Genomic DNA, 21440 nt, shown 5'->3' with positions numbered 1-21440 from the left:
GCGACCCCATGAACCATAACACGCCAGGCCTCCCTGTGTATCACCAACTCCTGGAGTCCACCCAAACCCATGTCCATTGAGTCGGTGATGCCATCCAAACACCTCATCCTCTGTCGTCCCCTTCTCCTGCCCTCAATCTTTCCCAGCATCAGGGTCTTTTCAAATGAGTCAGCTCTTTGAATCAGGTGGCCAAAGTATTTGAGTTTGTTTCAACATCAGTCCTTCTAATGAACACCCAGGACTGATCCCCTTTAGGATGGACTGGTTGGATCTCCTTGCAGTCCAGGGGACTCTCAAGAGTCTTCTCCAACACCACAGTTCAAAAGCATCAATTCTTCTGTGCTCAGCTTTCTTTATAGTCCAAATCTCACATCCATACGTGACCACTGGAAGAACCATAGCCTTGACTAGGTGGACCTTTGTTTGCAAAGTAATATCTCTGCTTTTTAATATGCTGTCTAGGTTGGTCATAACTTTCCTTCCAAGAAGTAAGCATCTTTTAATTTCATGGCTGCAGTCACCATCTGCAGTGATTTTGGAGCCCAGAAAAATAAAGTCTGCCATGGTTTCCACTGTCTCCCCATCTATATGCCAGGAAGTAGTGGGACCGGATGCCCTGATCTTAGTTTTCTGAATGTTGAGCTTTAAGGTAACATTTTCACTCTCCTCATTCAATTTCATCAAGAGGCTCTTTAGTTCTTTTTCACTTTCTGCCATAAGGGTGGTGTCATACATAGTATCAATAGTGTATATAGGTAAATCCTAATTTCCCAATTCCCCCAACTCCCCTTTCCGCATTGATATCCATACCTTTGCTCTGCTTCTGCTTTGCAAATAAGAATCACTGGATCTTTGTCCTGTGAACTCTTGCTGCCTTGCTGTCCACCAACACTACCTGAAATCCTCCTCTTGGTGCCCAGCGTGGGAACTCACTGAAAGCAGGAAGCTGGGCCAATGGCAAGACTCACCTTGTTTGTTTGTCACCTCTCAAGGCTTACTATATCCTTTGCTGCCTGATTTCCAGTGTCTTAGAAATCAGTATTTCATGTTTTTTGCCTTTTTTGTTCCTTTGAGAGTGGGACAAAGGGGAGAGTGAGATTTAGGAAGGAGGGTTAATCTGATTTCTGTCACTACACCTTTGCTGGAAACTGAAGGCATCTCTTTATGTTCTTAGTTTTCCCTAAATAGATGTGCTAATTTATATTCCAATGTATTTTGCCGACTGAAGGAAAGAGTCTTTTTCTTCATGGTCTTGGCATCACAAGAAATTGTCAATTCATATGTCTGTTACTCTAACAAAGGAATTTGTGCCCTACTGACTCAACCTATCAGGAGGTACATTGAAAAAACAGTGTGTAGATTTCCCAGAGATTACACTTATTCAGCAGCTAAACTTCCAAGCTGATTGGAAAGTATTCTAATAATTGTAACTGTTTTCATTGGTGACCAAGTCATTGAGTCCAGACAAGACCAGCCAGAATGACTCTGGAGAGCCTCTTGCAGAGCAGCTTATGAATTACAGGAGTTGAAAAAGAAAAAAAAAAAAAACAAAAACTGGTCCCAGACATTTATCCTCTTCACTTCATGAGTTGTATTTTGGCTTTGGTTGGATGCACACAATCTAATGAGGGGTCTCCCTCCCGTATGTGGGTGCATTTGCAAGCCTGAGACTGTCTCTGTATGATATATCGACTATACGTGGCTACATCTGCAAAAATTATCTCATTTGAGACAAATTGTTGCAAGCTACAGAATCCTGCACCAATAATACATCTTGTACAAACCTGGATCCTTAAGAGTTCCTGGTTCACTTTCCACTGATTCCTTGGTTGAAGTTCATGAAGAAAGAAGAGCTCTTCGGATTTTCTGTACTCAGTCGAGGATGTCTCTAGGTTCTAGGACATTTCTCTCTGCCCTTCTCTCTCCCTCTTGGAGTTTGTGTCCTTCTGTCCCTTATAGTCTAGGCCTCTGTGGATCTTACCCACATTCTGTCCTCTTTATCAGTTTTCCAGAACTGTGCATTAGGAGTCCTTCAGTCAGCAAGCACTTACTAGGTGCTCACCAGGTACCAGGCCCTTCTCCAGGAAAACTGCTGTATCAGGAGCAAAGTCAAGGTCCCACTCCTTGGTGCATTCACACCAGGAGGCATCAAAAATAAGACACACAAAGACAAATAAGAATCACAGCAGGAGAACAACCTGTCATGTTCTTCTCAGGTTCATCTGCCTGCCAGCGCCTAAGGCTCCCAGCAATGAGTAAAAAAAGAATTACCTAGCACATGGGAAAATGGGTGACTTGAGATCTAGAAGGCAGGTAACTAAGAATCAGGATTTTTTTTTTTTTCTTTAAATAAAGGAGTACATCAGGTAAGTAACACGTCCTTACTTAACTTAGTCCATGTGTTGTACTCTTCTTCAAGTGACGTTATGGCTACATTCAGGAATATCTCCTAAACATATCCACACATTCTCTTAAGCTGTTAAGCTAGAGCCCTTCTATATATAACCTATAAAAATATGGGCAGTATTATTTTAATTAGAAATTCTCCAGGCAAAGAGTATACATTAATTGAACCAATTTAATATCAGTCAAATAACTTAAAGTTAATGATATATCTTAAAATTTGAACTCAGTCATGGCTCATAAATGCTGCTTAGAAGCACATATTAGATGATACCTAAAAACAATGACCCCATATTGAAAGGGGAATAATTAAGTCACTATGATTTCTTAAATCAAAAGACTTAATCCTAATTTAAAATATATTATATGGTATATTTAATTTACTGGGACACAAAATTTTATAAATAATAATAAATCTTAAAGTAACCATGAGGTAGTTTTTAGACCAAAATTATTAAAGTAGTGTGGTGCATACCAAGAGTCATCTCTGGGAGCATGACAGGACAAATGTTTTCTATGTAATTACACATCAATTATTAGAATTCTTTACAGTGTTAAAAGTATTCGAGATTCATCCTTATTATCAACTTGAATTTTATTCTTGTTTGTAGCATGGAGAGCACTAATTTATCTAAAGCTAAACCTTTTTTATATTCCTGAGTTACATTTCAGCAAAACAAAGTTAAAGGAAAAAAAAAAAAAGACCCACATGGTTGCTCTTCACTGAGATAAAGAAGGTGGTTCAGAACTCCACTTTGGAGAGAGGCAGAATGACATATGTGTGGGAAAGCAGGGTGCCTCTGTGCTTGAATTCAGACTGGACCTGGGACTGGGTCAAGGCCAGAACACAAGACTAAGCATTATTGTCATAGGGCAGCCACCCAACTGACAGTGCCCACACAGCAGTTCTGGGAAGCTTTTGAGAATATTCCCCTCCCTTTGCAGCATTTCCCATCTGGTTCTCTCATCCTCCAACCACAGGGAAGGATTCTTCACCTCTGTGTCCTGACAGAACACTTTATGCTCCCTGCAGGGCGCGGAGAGCCAGGCAGGAGCCAAGGGGGCAGCTGTACTGCCTCGATGGGTTTCTAGCAAAGGAGCATGGAAATCCCATGGACAGAGGAGCCTGGTGGGCTAGAGTCCAAGGGGTCGCAAAGAATGGGACAAGACTGAGCCAGTGAGCACAAGCACCAGGCGGTTCCACCACTCAGACGGATCCAAAGCATACCTGAGTGCCCGCCAAAGCAACCCGCAGGAGACCAGAGGGCAGAGGGCAGCCTGTGCCGCGGAGGGCGGAGAATGAAAGCCTAGACCGTCCTACAAGCAAAGGGCATGAGTGCCCTGCACTTGAGAAAGACCTGAATAAAAGTCCACCTAGGCTATCCATGCAAATATGCTCTCTATAGTGGCATTGGTGGTTCAGTGGTAGAATTCTCACCTCGCACGCGGGAAACCCCGGTTCAATTCCCAGCCAATGCAGTTTCGGGAGCCACGTTAGGCACTACTGACAAAATGGAGGCACGGCCCTAAACCCCCTCCCTTTGTTCCGTATGCACTGACCCGGAATGAAGGAGTCAGGCCTTGTGATTCTGACTTGTTTTTTCCTTTCCTCGGCTGAGTTGACTGAAGAGAATATTAAGGTGCTTATTGTTTTTGAGAGGAGCACGAGAAGGCATAAAGCCTTCTGCAGCTGTGCTCAAAGAATAATTCATAAAGTTAATCACTGACATTTGTTCAAGGACTTTTACAAAAAAGTGTTCCAGGGTGAGCACACAGGCCGCAACTTGAGGCCATGGGAGGGATTGCTATCTGAAGCCCATTTGTGAGAAAAGTGTTTAAGAAGTTTGCTGAATTGAGGGCTTAGGAATAATTAAAATAGTTAGAAGCTAAAGATTTAAGGATTGCTGTAATGTTAGCATATTCTATTATAGCTTATAGAAATTAGGGACTTCAGAGATATTATTAGCAAGAAGCCCTTTCTAAGAAATAGTGAGCTTAGGATACTAGGGGCAAACAGGACTTAGAAAGATAAGAATTAAACTGAGGAATGTGGTATGCAGCCCAGACATTAGCATGAGTTACAGTGTATTCACAAGGACACATGAGAAAAAGTAGATAAGAAAATCGCTGAGGAAGGAACTCCTTTTGAGGGGCAACAATGATTTTTGGAGAAAAATAAATCTGGGTCTCTGGGAACTAAAAATATCAAACCTCCAACCTAATGCTTTTGTAAAAGTATAAAAGAGAATTATAAGCTTGAAATAAACAGGCAGTCCAAGAAAAATGAGAGGCTGCCTCAGTTTCTCGCCAACACTGCTCATCCCTTCAGGTTGAATCCCTGGCTGCTGGAGCTGGACTCCGGCAATGCATTATGGTCTTGTTTGTTTGGGGCTTCTCTGGTGGCTCAGACGGTAATGAATCTGCCTGCAAAACAGGAGACCTGGGCTGGGAAATCCCCTGGAGAAGGAAATGACAACCCACCCCAGTATTCTTGCCTGGAGAATCCCATAGACAGAGGAACGCTGCAGTCCAATTGGTGGTAAAAAGCCCAAAAGGACTGCGCGACTAACACACATATACCTTCTCTACATTCTAAAGAGAATGGATTCCAGGTTCCTAAAGGGCCAAGAGGGCCCCCTTCCAGAGGGCAAAGCTGTTCCCTGGCCTAGGAAGACAGGTCCCACAGAAGTTAGCTTTGAGTGGGACGCCAAAGGAAAGGAACAATCCCGAGATATCGGCATCTTAGTACCAAGTAACGTCATAACTCTTACATAAAGAAAGAATATGATGTTAACTGGGCACTTAGGTACAGAATATAGAATGTTTGTATTTTTGCAAACGTTTGGTATCTTACAAAATCTTTTGGTTTTTAATGAATTTTTGGAACTGACCTCACGTTCTCCTTGAATGAAAACTCTGTTAAGTAAGACTCTGGGTTTACCATGCCAGGAGAAAAGAGTGAAGGCCAGAGCTGGCCAGCCCAAGCTGTTCACGGCATCTCAGCTCCAACAGCCAGCCTGAGGTCCAGGGCCCAGAGGCCCGGACCCAGCGGCATTTAGAAACTCTGTGCAGAAATGTTCTACACTGGACCTTTAAGCAAAATACAGTTCCGATCAGGGCAAGAAGAGAGAGTTGTATGAGTGCAGACTCTAGAAGATAGAAAGTTTTCCCTGATGGGGAATTGAACCCAGGCCGTGGCAGTGAAAGCCCCAAATCCTAGCCAGTAGACCACCAGGGACTCTAGATAAAATATCTCTTTAGTTTCTCCAGGTGAAAGGTGAGTGTAAGATATACCTTCAGAAAGTCAGAAAGCTGGAAAAGCAGTATCCCAGCGGCCCAGGGCTGTGTGATGCTGTGCAGGGCTCCCAGCCCTGCCCTCGCTGCTGATCGCCCTTCACGTCTCCTTTCCTGGGCGTCGCTTTTGTTCTGAGGCAAGGACACAAAGTAGCGGACTGGGTCCCTCCTGGTCTAGCTGTAGCGCTGTGTGCTGCCGAGTCCATGTCTTGCTCTCCTTGTGAACCTCAGTTTTCTTTGTCGTCAGGCTCTGTGATGAGTGGCGGGCGATGAGCGAATCCGTCCACCTCCAGATCTCTGACGTGGCTCCGGGGCCTCTCCTAGCGCTGAATAAAGAGACTTCTAGGTGGTCACCAAGTCTTCCTCCAGCTGCGTCCCCTGCCTCACCCCGTGCCTTTCGCGCCTGTTGGTTTTGCCAATGAGGAGGCACATCCCGAGGGGAAAAAGAAAGAGGCAGCCTGTTTCCGCCCGGTTTCGAACCGGGGACCTTTCGCGTGTGAGGCGAACGTGATAACCACTACACTACGGAAACAGAACAAACTCTATGTGTGAGCTATTTGTCTGTGAAATCCGGAGGTCCCGCCACCACTAACCAAAGAGGAACCTTAACACTCAGGAGGAACCTTGAATCCCCAAGCTCTCTGAGGAGCGGAGACGGAGGCTCCCGTGAGCCCTGCTTTAGGATTCCTCCTCTCCCCTGAAGTGAGGACCCCCGGGCCCCCACAGGTTGCCTTTGGGGCCCCGCACCCAACGCAGAATCCTCAGATCCTCAGCTGCGCACCCCGAGTTCAGGGGTCGCCCCCGCCACCTCCCCAGCTCCCGGAAGCCACAGGAGGCGGGGACGGTGGGTGCGCCCGAGGCCCAGTGACCCTGAAACCCAGCGGTGTGGAAGCCGCTCCTCCATGGCTGCGGACCCGCGCCTCGGTGGTCCTTCTCTCGGCGCCGGCGATCAGCGCTCTGGGCTCTCAGGAATGACCGACGCTTCCAATCCACCCGGGACGCGCCCTCCCTGCTGTTCCTTTGCACCTGACTCCTGTTGTGTTTCTCTGAAAGTCCGTTGGGCGCATCACTTCTTCGGTGTCCTCCTGGCAAAAGGGAGTTCTCTTTGGTGTTACCTAAAATGTCACCCCACGTCCCTGGGTGGGCTCGAACCACCAACCTTTCGGTTAACAGCCGAACGCGCTAACCGATTGCGCCACAGAGACAGCACTCCGGGGTTCTTTTGGACTCTCTCTGGAGTAGACACTCATTCTCGGGGTGAGTGCTCTGTCTTCCGGAGAAACGGTGCCGTTTCCCTGCCCGCTACCCGCCACAAATGCCAGCGCTCACGGAGAAACCGGGATCCAGGGCTCGAAACTTCCGGGCTTGAACCGAAATAGATCCAAGCACAGCTAAACACCGGGTTGCTCCCACGATGGCTCTTCCCGTTTCCTCGCCTACACCCAACGAATGAGAGTTTGCCCACCCTGGCAAAGGCCTCCGGGGCTGTGCTTCGGTTTCCTGTGTCCACCAGGCGGTTTCCACCAGAGTCGGCTTCCCTGGGGACTCAGACGGTAAGAATCCGTTTACAATGCAGGACACCCTGGTTCAATCCCTGATTTTGGAAGATCCCCTGGAGAAGGGAATGGCCACCCACTCCAGTATTCTTACCTGGAGAATCATTGGACGGTGGAGCCTGGGAGGCTACAGTCCCTAGGGACACAAAGAGTTGAACACGACTGAACGACATTGACTTCAGTTTAAGTGAGTATAGCTCATTTGAGTGTTTTCTTTAAATGGTTATTTTTATTCACATTGTAAATTCAACAAATATACACTTGTTGTAAGAATAACTTCAGATCAGATCAGTCGCTCAGTCGTGTCTGACTCTTTGCAACCCCATGAATCGCAGCATGCCAGGCCTCCCTGTCCATCACGAACTCCCGGAGTTCACCCAGACTCACGTCCATCGAGTCAGTGATGCCATCCAGCCATCTCATCCTCTGTCGTCCCCTTCTCCTCCTACCCCCAATCCCTCCCAGCATCAGAGTCTTTTCCAATGAGTCAACTCTTCGAATGAGGTGGCCAAAGTACTGGAGTTTCAGCTTTAGCATCATTCCTTCCAAAGAAATCCCAGGGCTGATCTCCTTCAGAATGGACTGGTTGGATCTCCTTGCAGTCCAAGGGACTCTCAAGAGTCTTCTCCAACACCACAGTTCAAAAGCATCAATTCTTCGGCGCTCAGCCTTCTTCACAGTACAACTCTCATATCCATTCATAACCACAGGAAAAACCATAGCCTTGACTAGATGGACCTTTGTTGGCAAAGTAATGTCTCTGCTTTTGAATATGCTATCTAGGTTGGTCATAACTTTCCTTCCAAGGAGTAAGCGTCTTTTAATTTCATGGCTGCAGTCACCATCTGTAGTGATTTTGGAGCCCAGAAAAATAAAGTCTGACACTGTTTCCACTGTTTCCCCATCTATTTCCCACGAAGTGGTGGGACCAGATGCCATGATCTTAATTTTCTGAATGTTGAGCTTTAAGCCAACTTTTCCACTCTCCACTTTCACTTTCATCAAGAGGCTTTTGAGTTCCTCTTCACTTTCTGCCATAAGGGTGGTGTCATCTGCATATCTGAGGTTATTGATATTTCTCCTGGCAATCTTGATTCCAGTTTGTGTTTCTTCCAGTCCAGCGTTTCTCATGATTGTACTCTGCATATAAGTTAAATAAACAGGGTGACAATATACAGCCTTGACGAACTCTTTTTCCTAATTGGAACCAGTCTGTTGTTCCATGTCCAGTTCTAACTATTGCTTCCTGACCTGCATACAAATTTCTCAAGAGGCAGATCAGGTGGTCTGGTATTCCCATCTCTTTCAAAATTTTCCACAGTTTATTGTGATCCACACAGTCAAACGCTTTGGCATAGTCAATAAAGCAGAAATGGATGTTTTTCCGGAACTCTCTTGCTTCTTCCATGATCCAGCGGATGTTGGCCATTTGATCTCTGGTTCCTCTGCCTTTTCTAAAACCAGCTTGAACATCAGGAAGTTCACGGTTCACGTATTGCTGAAGCCTGGCTTGGAGAATTTTGAGCATTACTTTACTAGTGTGTGAGATGAGTGCAATTGTGTGGTAGTTTGAGCATTCTTTGGCATTGCCTTTCTTTGGGATTGGAATGAAAACTGACCTTTTCTAGTCCTGTGGCCACTGCTGAGTTTTCCAAATTTGCTGGCATATTGAGTGCAGCACTTTCACAGCATCATTTTTCAGGATTTGGAATAGCTTAATTGGAATTCAATCACCTCCACTAGCTTTGTTCGTAGTGATGCTTTCTAAGGCCCACTTGACTTCACATTCCAGGATGTCTGGCTCTAGATCAGTGATCACACCATCGTGATTATCTGGGTCGTGAAGCTCTTTTTTGTACATTTCTTCTGTGTATTCTTGCCACCTCTTCTTAATATCTTCTGCTTCTGTTAGGTCCATACCATTTCTGTCCTTTATCAAGCTCATCTTTGCATGAAATGTTCCTTTGGTATCTCTGATTTTCTTGAAGAGATCTCTAGTCTTTCCCATTCTGTTGTTTTCCTCTATTTCTTTGCACTGATCGCTGAAGAAGGCTTTCTTATCTCTTCTTGCTATTCTTTGGAACTCTGCATTCAGATGTTTATATCTTTCCTTTTCTCCGTTGCTTTTCGTTTCTCTTTTCACAACTATTTGTAAAGCCTCCCCAGATAGCCATTTTGCTTTTTTGCATTTCTTTTCTATGGGAATGGTCTTGATCCCTGTCTTCTGTACAATGTCACGAACCTCATTCCATAGTTCATCAGGCACTCTATCTATCAGATCTAGGCCCTTAAATCTATTTCTCACTTCCACTGTATAATCATAAGGGATTTGATTTAGGTCATACCTGAATGGTCTAGTGGTTTTCCCTACTTTCTTCAATTTAAGTCTGAATTTGGCAATAAGGAGTTCATGGTCTGAGCCACAATCAGCTCCTGGTCTTGTTTTTGCTGACTGTATAGAGCTTCTCCATCTTTGGCTTCAAAGAATATAATCCATCTGATTTCGGTGTTGACCATCTGGTGATGTCCATGTATAGAGTCTTCTCTTGTGTTGTTGGGTGTTTGTTATGACCAGTGCATTTTCTTGGCAAAACTCTATTAGTCTTTGCCCTGCTTCATTCTGTATTCCAAGGCCAAATTTGCCTGTTACTCCAGGTGTTTCTTGACTTCCTACTTTTGCATTCCAGTCCCCTATAATGAAAAGGACATCTTTTTTGGGTGTTAGTTGTAAAAGGTCTTGTAGGTCTTCATTTGAACCGTTCAACTTCAGCTTTTCAGCATTACTGGTTGGGGCATAGACTTGGATTACTGTGATATTGAATGGTTTGCCTTGGAAACGAACAGAGATTATTCTGTTGTTTTTGAGATTGCATCCAAGTACTGCATTTTGGGCTCTTTTGTTGACCATGATGGCCACTCCATTTCTTCTGAGGGATTCCTGCCCGCAGTAGTAGATATAATGGTCATCTGAGTTAAATTCACCCATTCCAGTCCATTTCAGTTCGCTGATTCCTAGAATATCAACATTCACTCTTGCCATCTCTTGTTTGACCACTTCCAATTTGCCTTGATTCATGGACCTGACATTCCAGGTTCCTATGCAATATTGCTCTTTACAGCATCGGACCTTGCTTCTATCACCAGTCACATCCACAGCTGGGTATTGTTTTTGCTTTGGCTCCATCCCTTCATTCTTTCTGGAGTTATTTCTCCACTGATCTCCAGTAGCATATTGGGCAGCTACTGACCTGGGGAGTTTCTCTTTCAGTATCCTATCATTTTGCCTTTTCATACTGTTCATGGGGTTCTCAAGGCAAGAATGCTGAAGTGGTTTGCCATTCCCTTCTCCAGTGGACCACATTCTGTCAAATCTCTCCACCATGACCCGCCCGTCTTGGGTTGCCCCACGGGCATGGCTTAGTTTCATTGTCTAACTCAATGAGAATAACTTATCCCTCTCCAAATCAGAAATATATGAAGAATAGAAGAAGAGTTCTTCTGCCTCCATTCCCACTCCACCGCTGACACACTTTATATGTTACACATAAGAGGTGGTGGCTGCTTAGGAGTGTGATCAGCGACGTGAGAAAACTAAGGGACCCAGGAAACCCCGCCTCCTGCCCTGCCTGACAATGTCTGCCCTCTCTGGGCTATGGGAAAAGGGTGAAGGCAAAGAAAAGGAAAATAACACTCTTATTTGTAGAAATTTTACCTCAGGATGGGACACTCTGGTTAACCTAGGCAGACTATGCAGTTGGTGATAGAGAGCTAAGGGGGTCTTCCCTGGCACAAAATCCAAGGTGGATTTCACCTCATTTTCTGAGGTGAGAGTGAGCTGAGTCGATCAAAGGAGAGGAGCAGAGAGAAAGCAAGAAGGATGAGCACCCACAGGAGTCAACCGTATTGGAGTCTCCTCAGGGCCTTAGGAGAACTGCCCTGAGGTTATGGGTGGGACATATGGAGGCTAAAAAAGCGGATATCATTCTGTGGAGATGGAGACCAGGTGGCTCCCCAGGGGGTTCCATGGTGTAATGGTGAGCACTCTGGACTCTGAATCCAGTGATCCGAGTTCAAATCTCGGTGGGACCTTTCTGCCTAGGTAGAACACTTTTTCTAATAGGGAACCCTAGTTAGAAGAACACTTTTTCTAATAGAGAACCCTATTCCCCTAATAGGACCCGCCTTCCGGCTCCCGCAACCCTTAGTGGCGTGGTTCACACGGACACGGCGGACAGGTGTGGGACCGACCCGGGGCGTCCTCGCTGGACCCGGGCGGCTCTGCCCATCGCTGGCCATCAGAGCCCAGCCCCTCCTCTGCCCTCCAAGCCCCGGCCAGGGGCACAGCGGCCCAGCCAGTGCCTCCCTCTCGTCGTGTCCCCTGGGTCTCCGGAGCGAAAGGCAGAGGCTGAGCTCACGGAGTCCTGCCCCGCGAGGGGGCTTCGCACTGCCCGTCTTGTAACTGTACGGTTGTCCCTGTGAGTAAATGGGTGCCAGGGATGAGCTGCCATGTTTGATATTCACATATTAGATGATACCTAAAAACATTTACCCCCACGTTGAAAGGTGAATATAAGTAACTATGATTTCTATAATTAAAATACTTATTAATCTTCATTGAAAAAATGTTACATGGTATATTTAATTTTCTGTGACACATAAATTTGAATATTATAAATGGAAATATTTTTTTGGAGTTAGAGTTTGCTTATGGGAATCAGGACTTTCCTGGTGGCTCAGATGGTAAAGCGTCTGTCTACAATGCAGGAAACCTGGGTTCGATCCCTGGGTCGGGAAGATTCCCTGGAGAAGGAAACGGCAACCCACTCCAGTACTCTTGCCTAGAAAATCCCATGGACGGAGGAGCCTGGTGCAGGCTACTGCCCATGAGGTCGCAAAGAGTCGGACAGGACTGAGCGACTTCACTTTCACTTTCACTTTATGGGAATCAAAGCAATACAGGAAATTTAGGCAGTTCACTTTCATTAGGATTTTGAATAGAAAATAAATGCAAGACTTCTACAATCTATAATAATATGGCACCAATATTTTCCACATTTTTAGAAAATCTGAAAGTCAACATGAAGTAGTTTTTAGACCAAAATTATTAAAGCTGGGTAAGGCATACCAGGAGTCATCTGTGAGAGTATGACAGGACAAATATTTTCTATACAATTATACATCTATTATTAGAATTATCTAGAGTGTTAAAAGGAGAAGGCAATGGCACCCCACTCCAGTACTCTTGCCTGGAGAATCCCATGGATGGAGGAGCCTGGTGGGCTGCAGTCCATGGGGTTGCTAAGAGTCGGACACGACTGAGCGACTTCACTTTCACTTCTCACTTTCATGCGTTGGAGAAGGAAATGGCAACCCACTCCAGTGTTCTTGCCTGGAGAATCCCAGGGACGGGGGAGCCTGGTGGGCTACCATCTATGGGGTCGCACAGAGTCGGACACGACTGAAGCGACTTAGCAGCAGTAGCAGCAGAGTGTTAAAAGTATTCAAGATTCATCCTTACTATCAATTTGAAATTTTTTCTTATATGTAGCATGGAGAGCACTAATTTATCTAAATCTATATGTTTTTTTATATTCCTGAGTTACATTTCAGCAAATCAGAAAGTTCAAGGGGAAAAAAAAAAAAAACCAACAACCCACATGTGTTCTATTCACTGAGATAGAAAAGGTGATTCACTACCCCACTTTGGAGAGAGGGAGAGTGGAATATGTGTGGTAAAGCTGGATGCCTCTGTGCTTGAATTCAGACTGGACCTGGGACTGGGTCAAGGCCAGAACAACACAAGACTAGGCATTATTATCCTGGGGCTTAGACCCACCTGACAGCACCCACTCAACAGTCCTGGAAAGCTCTTGAGGATACTCCCCCTCCCGTGGACGAGTTTCCCATCTGGTTCTCTATTCCACCAGCCACAGAGAAGGACTTTTCACCTCTGTGTCCTGACAGAACACTTTATGATCCCTGCAGGACACAGGGAGCCAGGCAAGAGAGAAGGGGGCAGTTGCATGGATCCGATGGTGCCGGGGTCCAGCCCCGGTGGATACAGGGAATTCGAAGCGGGGACAGTGTCGGCGAGGATCAGGAAACAATTGCTTAAATAAACGTTAATTAAGGATATAAAGAGTGGTTAAATAAGGATAGCTCAGTGAGGAAATTCAGTGGAGCAAAGAGGCTGAATAATTCAGCCAAAAGGTGAGAGAAAGAATGACATGAGGAGACCAAGTTTCAGTGAACAAGGCCTGCACTTTATTTTCCAAAGTAGTTTTTATACCTTAAGTTATGCATAGAGGATAATGGGGGAAGGGGTAGAGTTACGCAGTAATCTAGGCTTTCTTCCTGCAAACTTATCATATGCAAAAGTTTAGGTGATTTGCATCATCTTCTGGCCCAGAGGCCTGTTAACATTTTAAGACCCTTTCTTCAGAAAACTTATTTTTCTCTAAAGGTGGTTAGTCAGGCGCCACCCTCCAAAAGCATTAGATAGTTGCATTCCTATAGGGCAAAGGTGTGGTGGACTATAACAAGAAAAAGAATTAACTCAAGGGTCCAAGGTTACAAACATTAACACTACTACTTACACCAATTATATTAATCAACGCACTGCCAGGGACACAGTAGGTAAGGGATATGGAAACTTAGCAGCAAACATTGGCCCAAAAAGTGAAAAACCCTTCACCAATACAATTTCTAATCAATCTTTTAACTGCTCAAAGGAATCTGTATTCAGACAGTTTAGAACATCTCATGCCTCTCATGGTTGGGAGGCTCTGAACAATCACAAATGGCCTGAAGAACCTATTCAGGAGAGAGATGGTGGTGGGGGACAGCCCCCATAAAGTCAGAGGTGTCGGTGAGAGCACAAAGCAGTAAAGTAGGCAGACTCTGGTTTTGGGGGTAGATGCTCGAGAATTTCCAGGGGGACTCCTGAGGTTCCATCCCGCCTTTGCGTATGCCAAGCCTCCTTCCTCATGACCTTTGCCACGGGTGGAGTTCCTCACACTGGCTCCCGGCACAATGGATTTCCAGCAAAGTAGCGGGGAAATCCCATACAGAGAGGAGCCTGACTGGCTACAGTTCATGGGGTTGAACAGAGTAGGACATGACTGAGCCAGTGGGGGTGAGGATAAGGTGGTTCCACCAATCAGACTGATCAAAACACCACTGACTGCCCACCAAAGCAACCTGTAAGAGGCCAGAGGGCAGCCAGTGCTGCAGAGGGCAGAGGATCAAAGCCTAGACTATCCTACAAGCACAGGGCATGACAGGCCTGCCTGCACTTGGAAAAGAGGTGAATAAAACACCATCTAAGTTATTCTCTTAAAAAGCCTCTCAGTAGGAGCATTGGTGGTTCAGTGGTAGAATTCTCGCCTATCACGCGGGAGACCCAGTTTGATTCCTAGTGAATGCATTGCGGTCGTTTTTGTTTGGGGCTTCCCTGGTGGCTCAGATGGTAAAGAATCTGCCTGCAATACAGGAGACCTGGGTTGGGAAGATCCCCTGGAGAAGGAAATGACAACCCACTCCAGTAGTCTTGCCTGGAGAATCCCATGGACAGAGGAGCATGGTGGGCTACAGTCCAAAGGGATCTCAAAAAGTCTGACACGACTGAACGACTAACACACATACCCTCTCTACATCCAAGAGAGACCAGATTCCAGGTTCCTGAGGGGCAAGAGGGCCCTCTTCTGGACGGCCAAGCTGTTCCTGTCCTTGGAAGACAGGTCGCACAGAAGATAGCTTTGAGAGGGACTCCAAAGTAAAGGAACGATCCTGAGATGTTGGCATGTTATTATCAAGTGATGTCATAACTCTTACATAAAGAAAGAATATGATGTTAACTGCCCACGTAGGTACAGAATATACCATCTTGCAAACTTTTGGTATCTTTCAAAAGCTTTTGGTTTTGGTTTTGAATGAATTTTTGGAACTGAAGCCCCACATTCTCTTTGAATGGAAACTGTAAGTAAGACTCTGGGTTTACCATGCCAGGAGAAAAGAGTGGAGGCCAGAGCTGGCCAGCACAGGCTATTCACGGCATCTCAGCTCCAACAGCCAGCCTGAGGTCCAGGACCCTGAGGCCCGGACTCAGTGGCATTTAGAAACTCTGTGCAGAAATATTCCCCACTGGACCTTTAAGCAAAATACTGTTCCGATCCGGGCAGGAAGAGAGTGACTTGTGTAAGTGCAGACGCTGGAAGAAAGCAAGTTTTCCCTGACCAGGAATCAAACTAGGGGCCGCAGCGCTGAGAGCATCGAATCCTCGCCACTAGACCACCAAGGAACTGTGAAGAAAAAGGTTATTTCGCTTCCTCAGGAGAAAGATGAGTGTTAGATGAATCGTCAGAAAGCAGAAAAGGAAATACCTCAGCGGCCTACAGCTGAGTCTGCTGCCTCACCCCTTGCCTTTCGCCTTTGCCGATGCAAATGCGGTGGGGCGGTGGGGTTGGCAGAGGTGGGGGGGAGAGCAACCTGTTTCCGCCCGGTTTCGAACCGGGGACCTTTCGCGTGTAAGGCGAACGTGATAACCACTACACTACGGAAACCGGCCCACCTCCGTTACTTAACACTGTATCCATGAAATACCGAATGCTGCCACCAGCATCCAGACCACCAAATGGTAACATTCAAACAGGAACCTTGAAGCCCTGCTTTAGGGCTCCTCATCTCCCCTCAAGTGAGGACCCTCGGGCCCCCACAGGCTGCATTCGGGGTCCCGCATCCAACGCAGAGTCCTCAGACCCTTAACTCCGCACCCGAGCTCAGGGGTCGCCCCAGCCTATTGCCGAGCTCCCGGAAGCCGCAGGAGGCGGGGACGGTGGATGCGTCCGAGGCCAGGAGATTCCGTGGCCGAGCAGTGTGGACGCCGCCCCTCCCGCTCTGCGGTCCCGCGCCGCGGTGGCCCTTGTCATGGCGCAGGCGGTCAGCACTCTGGGCTCTCAGGAATGATCGATGCTTCCAATCCCCCGGGACCCGCCCTCTCCGCTGCTCCTTTGTACCTGACTCCTGTGCTCTTTCTCTGCGTTCCGGCTCGCCGCTGGACTTTCTGGTGTTCTACTGGCAAAAGGGAGGCTCTTTGGTGGTCTCTAAAATGCCACCCCACCGTCCCTGGGTGGGCTCGAACCATCAACCTTTACGGTTAACAGCCAAACGCTCTAGTCGATTGCGCTAGGAAGACAGCAGTACCGGCCTTTCCTGGAGTCTATGGAGTTGACACTTCTTTCTAGGATAAGACCCCTGCCCCCAGGGAAACGGTGCCACTTCCATGCCCTCTACCGACCACAGATGCCAGAGCCCCCAGAGATACCAGGAGCCAGGGCTCCAATCCTGCGGGCTTGAACCGAAATAGATCCAAGGACAGCTGAACACAAGGTGGGCTCCCATGATGGCTCTTCCCACGTCCTCGCCTACACCCAACGAATCAGAGTTTGCCCACCCTGGCATAGGCCTCCGGGGCTGTGTTAGGTTTCCTGTGTCCACCAGGCGATTTCCACCAGAGTGGGCTTCCCTGGGGCTCAGACGGTAAGAATCCGCCTGCAATGCAGGACACCCGGGTTCAAACCCTGGTTTGGGACTATCCCCTGGAGGAGGGCATGCAACCTACTCCAGTATTCTTGCCTAGAGAATCCCCATGGACAAGGAGCCTGGCGGGCTAAGTCCATGGGGTGACAAAGAGTCGGACAGGACTTAGCGACTAAGCACAGAGGTCGTGGGAATGGTCGCTCTGTGTCTGCACGCCAGCGACAGAGTCGGGCACTCACTGGGATGCTCTAGGATGAATACATTGTCTTCTTTAGCCCTTCGTCCCATGAAGACCGTTGAGAAGGGAAATACAGACAAGTTTTCGAAGTGGATGGTTCTTTTTAAAAAGCCTTTATCCCAGTTTTGGAATCTGCAGCGCTAGCTGGATGGAGCTCCTGCATCCCAGCCTGTGTAGGCTGCGTTCTGTGAGGTCCGCCTGGGAGCGGGAAAGGGTCAAAACCAAGCTGGGAAGGCTGGTTTGGGAGGAAGGCATTGAAACCTCCCAGGAGGCTTGGGCAGGAATCCTTAGAGCTGAACATTGCTCCACTCCAGGTAGCAGAGTGGGGAAGGAGGGAAAGGGCTGGTGCAGGCAAGAATCAAGGAGGCCTACGGAGAGGGGAGGAAGGAGAGAATAAAAGAATTTGTGCTTCTACCCTTCCCCCTCCCTCTCTTGCCTTCTCTCCTCTTCTTGGTCTTCTTCCCATCCCTACAACTGAGAAATCTTGATACACCCACTTCTGAGAAGACAGATCCAACTATCTGTGCACAAATTCTGGCTTGTAAAAATAGTTCTGTCCTTATGTGGCCTTAGACAAATAAAGAAAATTTCTTGTGCCTCCCTTCTTTCTGCTTTAAAATGGGAGGAATGTAAGCATTTGTTGTCAGATGTGCCTGGGTTTAGAAACTACTGGATGAATCATGTTATCAGCTGTGAAATCATATTGTTGTCACTATTCTTAGAATCTGACAAACTCTATCCTTATATATTTCACCTTAAATTAACTTGATACTTCTAGAAAGTTCTGTAAATGGAATCAAGACAAAGGCTCCTGTGATTGCTCTTGCAGTTTGCTCCGATACAGCTGGACCACCTTTCATTGCCAGTTCTCTGCTTGCAGATCAGGACCGATGGGCAGGCTGGAGGAAAAGGGAAGAACACACATCTCCACCCATCCCAGTTCTAACCTCACCTGATTCTGTCCTTGCCCCTTGTGAGAGCCCTGTTCTCCAGGTTTCCTGGCCATTCTGCAATCTCTCAACATACTTTCTATGGATTTCTTTTCTTCCTTTATGAGTCAGAGTCCATTTCAGGTCCTGTACCCATAAACCTTGACCTTTCTTCAATTTTCCTGGAGGAGTACTTTGTCTTGTTTATTACCACTCAACATCTTGATTTTCAAAAAGAAGTTTCATCTTTTCACTCTGGAGCTGTGAACTTCCTCCTCATAATAAGAGCTTCCCCTTTGCCTCCTTCCTCCTCGAGTCAACCTCTCCGTCCAGTCTTTTGGAACAAAATACATCTCCAGGCAACACTACCCATCTTTCTGTGTTTTCTGGCTGGCCAAAAACTTGTGCTATTTTTTTCTGTTCTGTGTATTGGATTAGGGAGGAAACAGTTTTAGGATACAATGAAGAACTAAAGATTATTAGTCTGAGCCCTGATAGGATTTATACCTATTATACATGCAAATATTTAATGTGGTGGTATTTTGGGTACATAAGTACTGTCTGTACTGTAAGACAACTTGGATGTGCATCCTCTATGATTCAACAATCAGTGCTCTTGGGTACCTTGATATTTGTATGCCTTTTTTTAAACTGCAATTTCTGGGTTTGATATGTTAAGAAATGGGAGAGAAACTGACTTGACCGACCTGACCAAAGAGTCTGTGACTGCCTAAGTGTCAGAGCTGTGCCTCATGTTCTCCTCGACATGTGGTTGATTTTGAGTCACCCCAGGTGAGTTTGGGTCTTCCCTAGTGGCTCAGCGGGTAAAGAATCTGCCTGCAATGCAAGAGACCCAGGCTAAATCCCTGGGTTGGGAAGATCCCCTGGAGAAGGGAATGGCCACCCACTCCAGTATTCTTGCCTAGAGAATCTCTTGGAACCTGGCATGCTCCAGTCCATGGCATCACAAAGTCAAACAAGACTGAGCGAAGTTCCCTTCACTTCTAGGTGAGTATAGCTAGTTTGTCTGAGTGTTTGATGTAAATGGTTATTTTTACTTATATTGCAAATCTAACAAATATACACTTGCTGTGAGAAAACTTTACCCCTCCCATATCAGAAATGTATGAAGAAAAGGAGAGTTCTCCTGCCTCCATTGCCACTCCACTGCTGACACACTTTACATGTTACAGATAAGAGGTGCTGGCGGCGGTTTTGGAGGGTAATCTGTACTATGGGAAAACTAAGGGACCCAGGAAATCCCACCTCCTGCCCTGACAACCATCTGCCCTCTTGAAGCAATGAGAAAAAGTGAAAGCAAGGAAAAGGCAAATAACACTCTTATTTGCAGAAGTTTTACCTCAAGATGGGACATTCTGCTTAACCAGGGCAGAATATGTGGTTGATGATGGAGAGCTAGGGGGCTCTTCCCTGGCACAAAACCCAAAGTGGATTTTACCTCATTTTCTGAGGTGAGAGTGAACTGAGCCTATCAGAGGAGAGGAGCAGAAAGAAAGCAAAGGGATGAGTGTCAACTGTGTTCAAGTTTTGGGAGTAGGAATGGGGCATATGGAAGCTGAAGAAGCAGATGCCCTTTCCCTGGCAGGGGAGAGAAGGGAGCTGCCAAAGAGGTTCCATGGTGTAATGGTGAGGACCCTGGATCCAGCGATCCGAGTTCAAATCTCGTGAGACCTTTCTGATTAATTAGAAACAATGTCCCTGTGAGTAAATGGTGACATGGAGGGCCTGCGATGTTGCTAATCAGCCGGGAATCCCGACAGCTTTCGGGTGGAGAGTTCCAGACCTGAATGAGAAGAACTGCATTTTATTCAAGTTCTCTACTCTTCCGAATTTTTATTTGCCCTGTCTCAGTTTATTATGATTTTATTCAGAGTTTCTCACTCTTAAGTCTCCGTTGGACATGCAAAGCCGCTGTTCAGTCAAGATTCGAACCTTCACTCATGGAATCCTGTGCCTTGGTCCCAAGCTCAGACCGAAAGAGGAGCTCGGGTAGCATATTCCGGCGTCTGAGGAGACCCAGGTCCCTGACCCAGGGCCGCCCGGCCAGGCTGCTCCGTGGAAGAAGGGGAGATGAGCCGTTGGGAGTCCGAAGCGGGGGGCTGGGTTCCCTTCGTTCTGCCGAGACTCTGCTCCACTGAGATGATTTCTCACGACGTGAGCGAATGGAAACACTTGTGTCCTCTACTGCTCGGGAGAAAAACACTGATGAGGCCCGTGATGGACCTGAATAGCTAGTTAAAGTTTTCCCTTCGAGGTGCTAAGAAGCATCACTCTGATACTTATAATTTGGAACTTTCAGTGGTTACAAAAGACTCAATGACGCAGCTGTCATTGTAGGACAAGAAACAAAGGTGTGAGGCTGGCGAAAAGATCCGAGGAAGGCAAAGATCAGGAGGGAACACAGGATGAGCCAGAAGGGAGAAAGGGATTGGAAGGGAGAGGAGTGGGTGGTCTCTGGGTTGGGGTGACCACAGCGTCTCACTCTGGTGTTCCCACCCTTTACTGAAGTGTCCCAGGACCCGATTCACCCCAAATCGCAAAGCTGCTGGAGTGGCATTTGTTCTGGCAAAGTTCCCTTTGCGGTTCTGTGTGGAGCAGTGAGGTGGGCTGTGTGGGTCTGCAGGTGAGTGGAAGTCTTGGCTGTTGCCTTGTAGATGACTGGCGAGCAGGAAACACACACACTCCACTTTCCCCTTTGCAGGCCAGTCTGCAGCGTCTGGGGTGGGAAACTGGAAAATCGCAAGGTCAATATTTATTTAGAGATAAGGAGATATATAGCCAAACATGCAGTGAAAGGGGTTATCCCTGGAAAAAAGGAACATGAGAAGGGATCAAGAGACTACTGTTTTGGGGCATGTGTATCTTTGTACTACATATATATTTTCTAAAGTTCATTGCTTGTATTTTGAATTTAAACATATGTATCACTTTTTAAAAATTCTGGGTCTCGTGTCATGTGTAGGGGAATATTTTCCAGTGTAAAACCATGATTTTTTTTTAAGTTCAGCATTCTTGAAGCAAGGAGTTGGACCATTATTGCTGTTTTGTTGAGCTGATCAGATCAGCTGATAAACTCAGATCCTTCCAGTCCAGGCGATTACTGCTGATCAAACAGGATTGCTTTACTCTCTCTTGGAGGCTCCACAGACACTGCAAGCCATCAGTAACTTAAATAAAACCACACCCAGACTTTATGCAGTGTTGTGCCAAAATGTAAAAGCTTACACTCAATGATGACATGCAAAGTGCCATATGCCCAGGCATGGTCTACAAGTTTTACATGGGTGCACTTATTTAATCCTTTCAACAGGCTTCTATCATATCACCATCCTCGTTTCATATATGAGAAAACTGAGACATGGAAAGCTTATCGAACTTGTTCAATTGCTCAGTCAGTGCGTAGCATCTGAAAGGAGGAATTTGATCTGAAGCCCACTTGGGTCCACAAGATACGCTGCCAAT

General features: G+C 46.6%; 1 long non-coding RNA gene and 4 other non-coding genes across 6 annotated transcripts in view; 1 reads left to right on the top strand and 4 right to left on the bottom strand.

Annotated features, from left to right (window-relative positions):
• Positions 1-6156: 6156 nt before the first annotated feature.
• Positions 6157-6229, bottom strand: TRNAV-CAC (transfer RNA valine (anticodon CAC)). The gene has a single exon. It is a non-coding gene; the product is annotated as a tRNA-Val (tRNA).
• Positions 6230-6828: 599 nt separating this feature from the next.
• Positions 6829-6902, bottom strand: TRNAN-GUU (transfer RNA asparagine (anticodon GUU)). Its single transcript has one exon. It is a non-coding gene; the product is annotated as a tRNA-Asn (tRNA).
• A 4368-nt stretch (positions 6903-11270) lies between these two features.
• TRNAQ-CUG (transfer RNA glutamine (anticodon CUG)) lies at positions 11271-11342 on the top strand. Its single transcript has one exon. It is a non-coding gene; the product is annotated as a tRNA-Gln (tRNA).
• A 4399-nt stretch (positions 11343-15741) lies between these two features.
• TRNAV-UAC (transfer RNA valine (anticodon UAC)) lies at positions 15742-15814 on the bottom strand. The gene has a single exon. It is a non-coding gene; the product is annotated as a tRNA-Val (tRNA).
• A 3995-nt stretch (positions 15815-19809) lies between these two features.
• Positions 19810-21440, bottom strand: part of LOC109555821 (uncharacterized) — a 9439-nt gene continuing 7808 nt past the window's right edge. For both annotated transcript variants that reach the window (XR_011565696.1, XR_011565697.1), the window contains exon 4: positions 19810-21432. This is a non-coding gene — a long non-coding RNA (uncharacterized lncRNA). The remainder of the gene's footprint in view (positions 21433-21440) is intronic.

Source organism: Bos indicus, chromosome 3, assembly GCF_029378745.1.
Source record: "Bos indicus isolate NIAB-ARS_2022 breed Sahiwal x Tharparkar chromosome 3, NIAB-ARS_B.indTharparkar_mat_pri_1.0, whole genome shotgun sequence".
NCBI classification, from domain to species: Eukaryota; Metazoa; Chordata; class Mammalia; order Artiodactyla; family Bovidae; genus Bos; species Bos indicus.
Note: the sequence above shows the minus strand (reverse complement) of the source record. Positions and strands in the feature narration are given on the sequence as shown.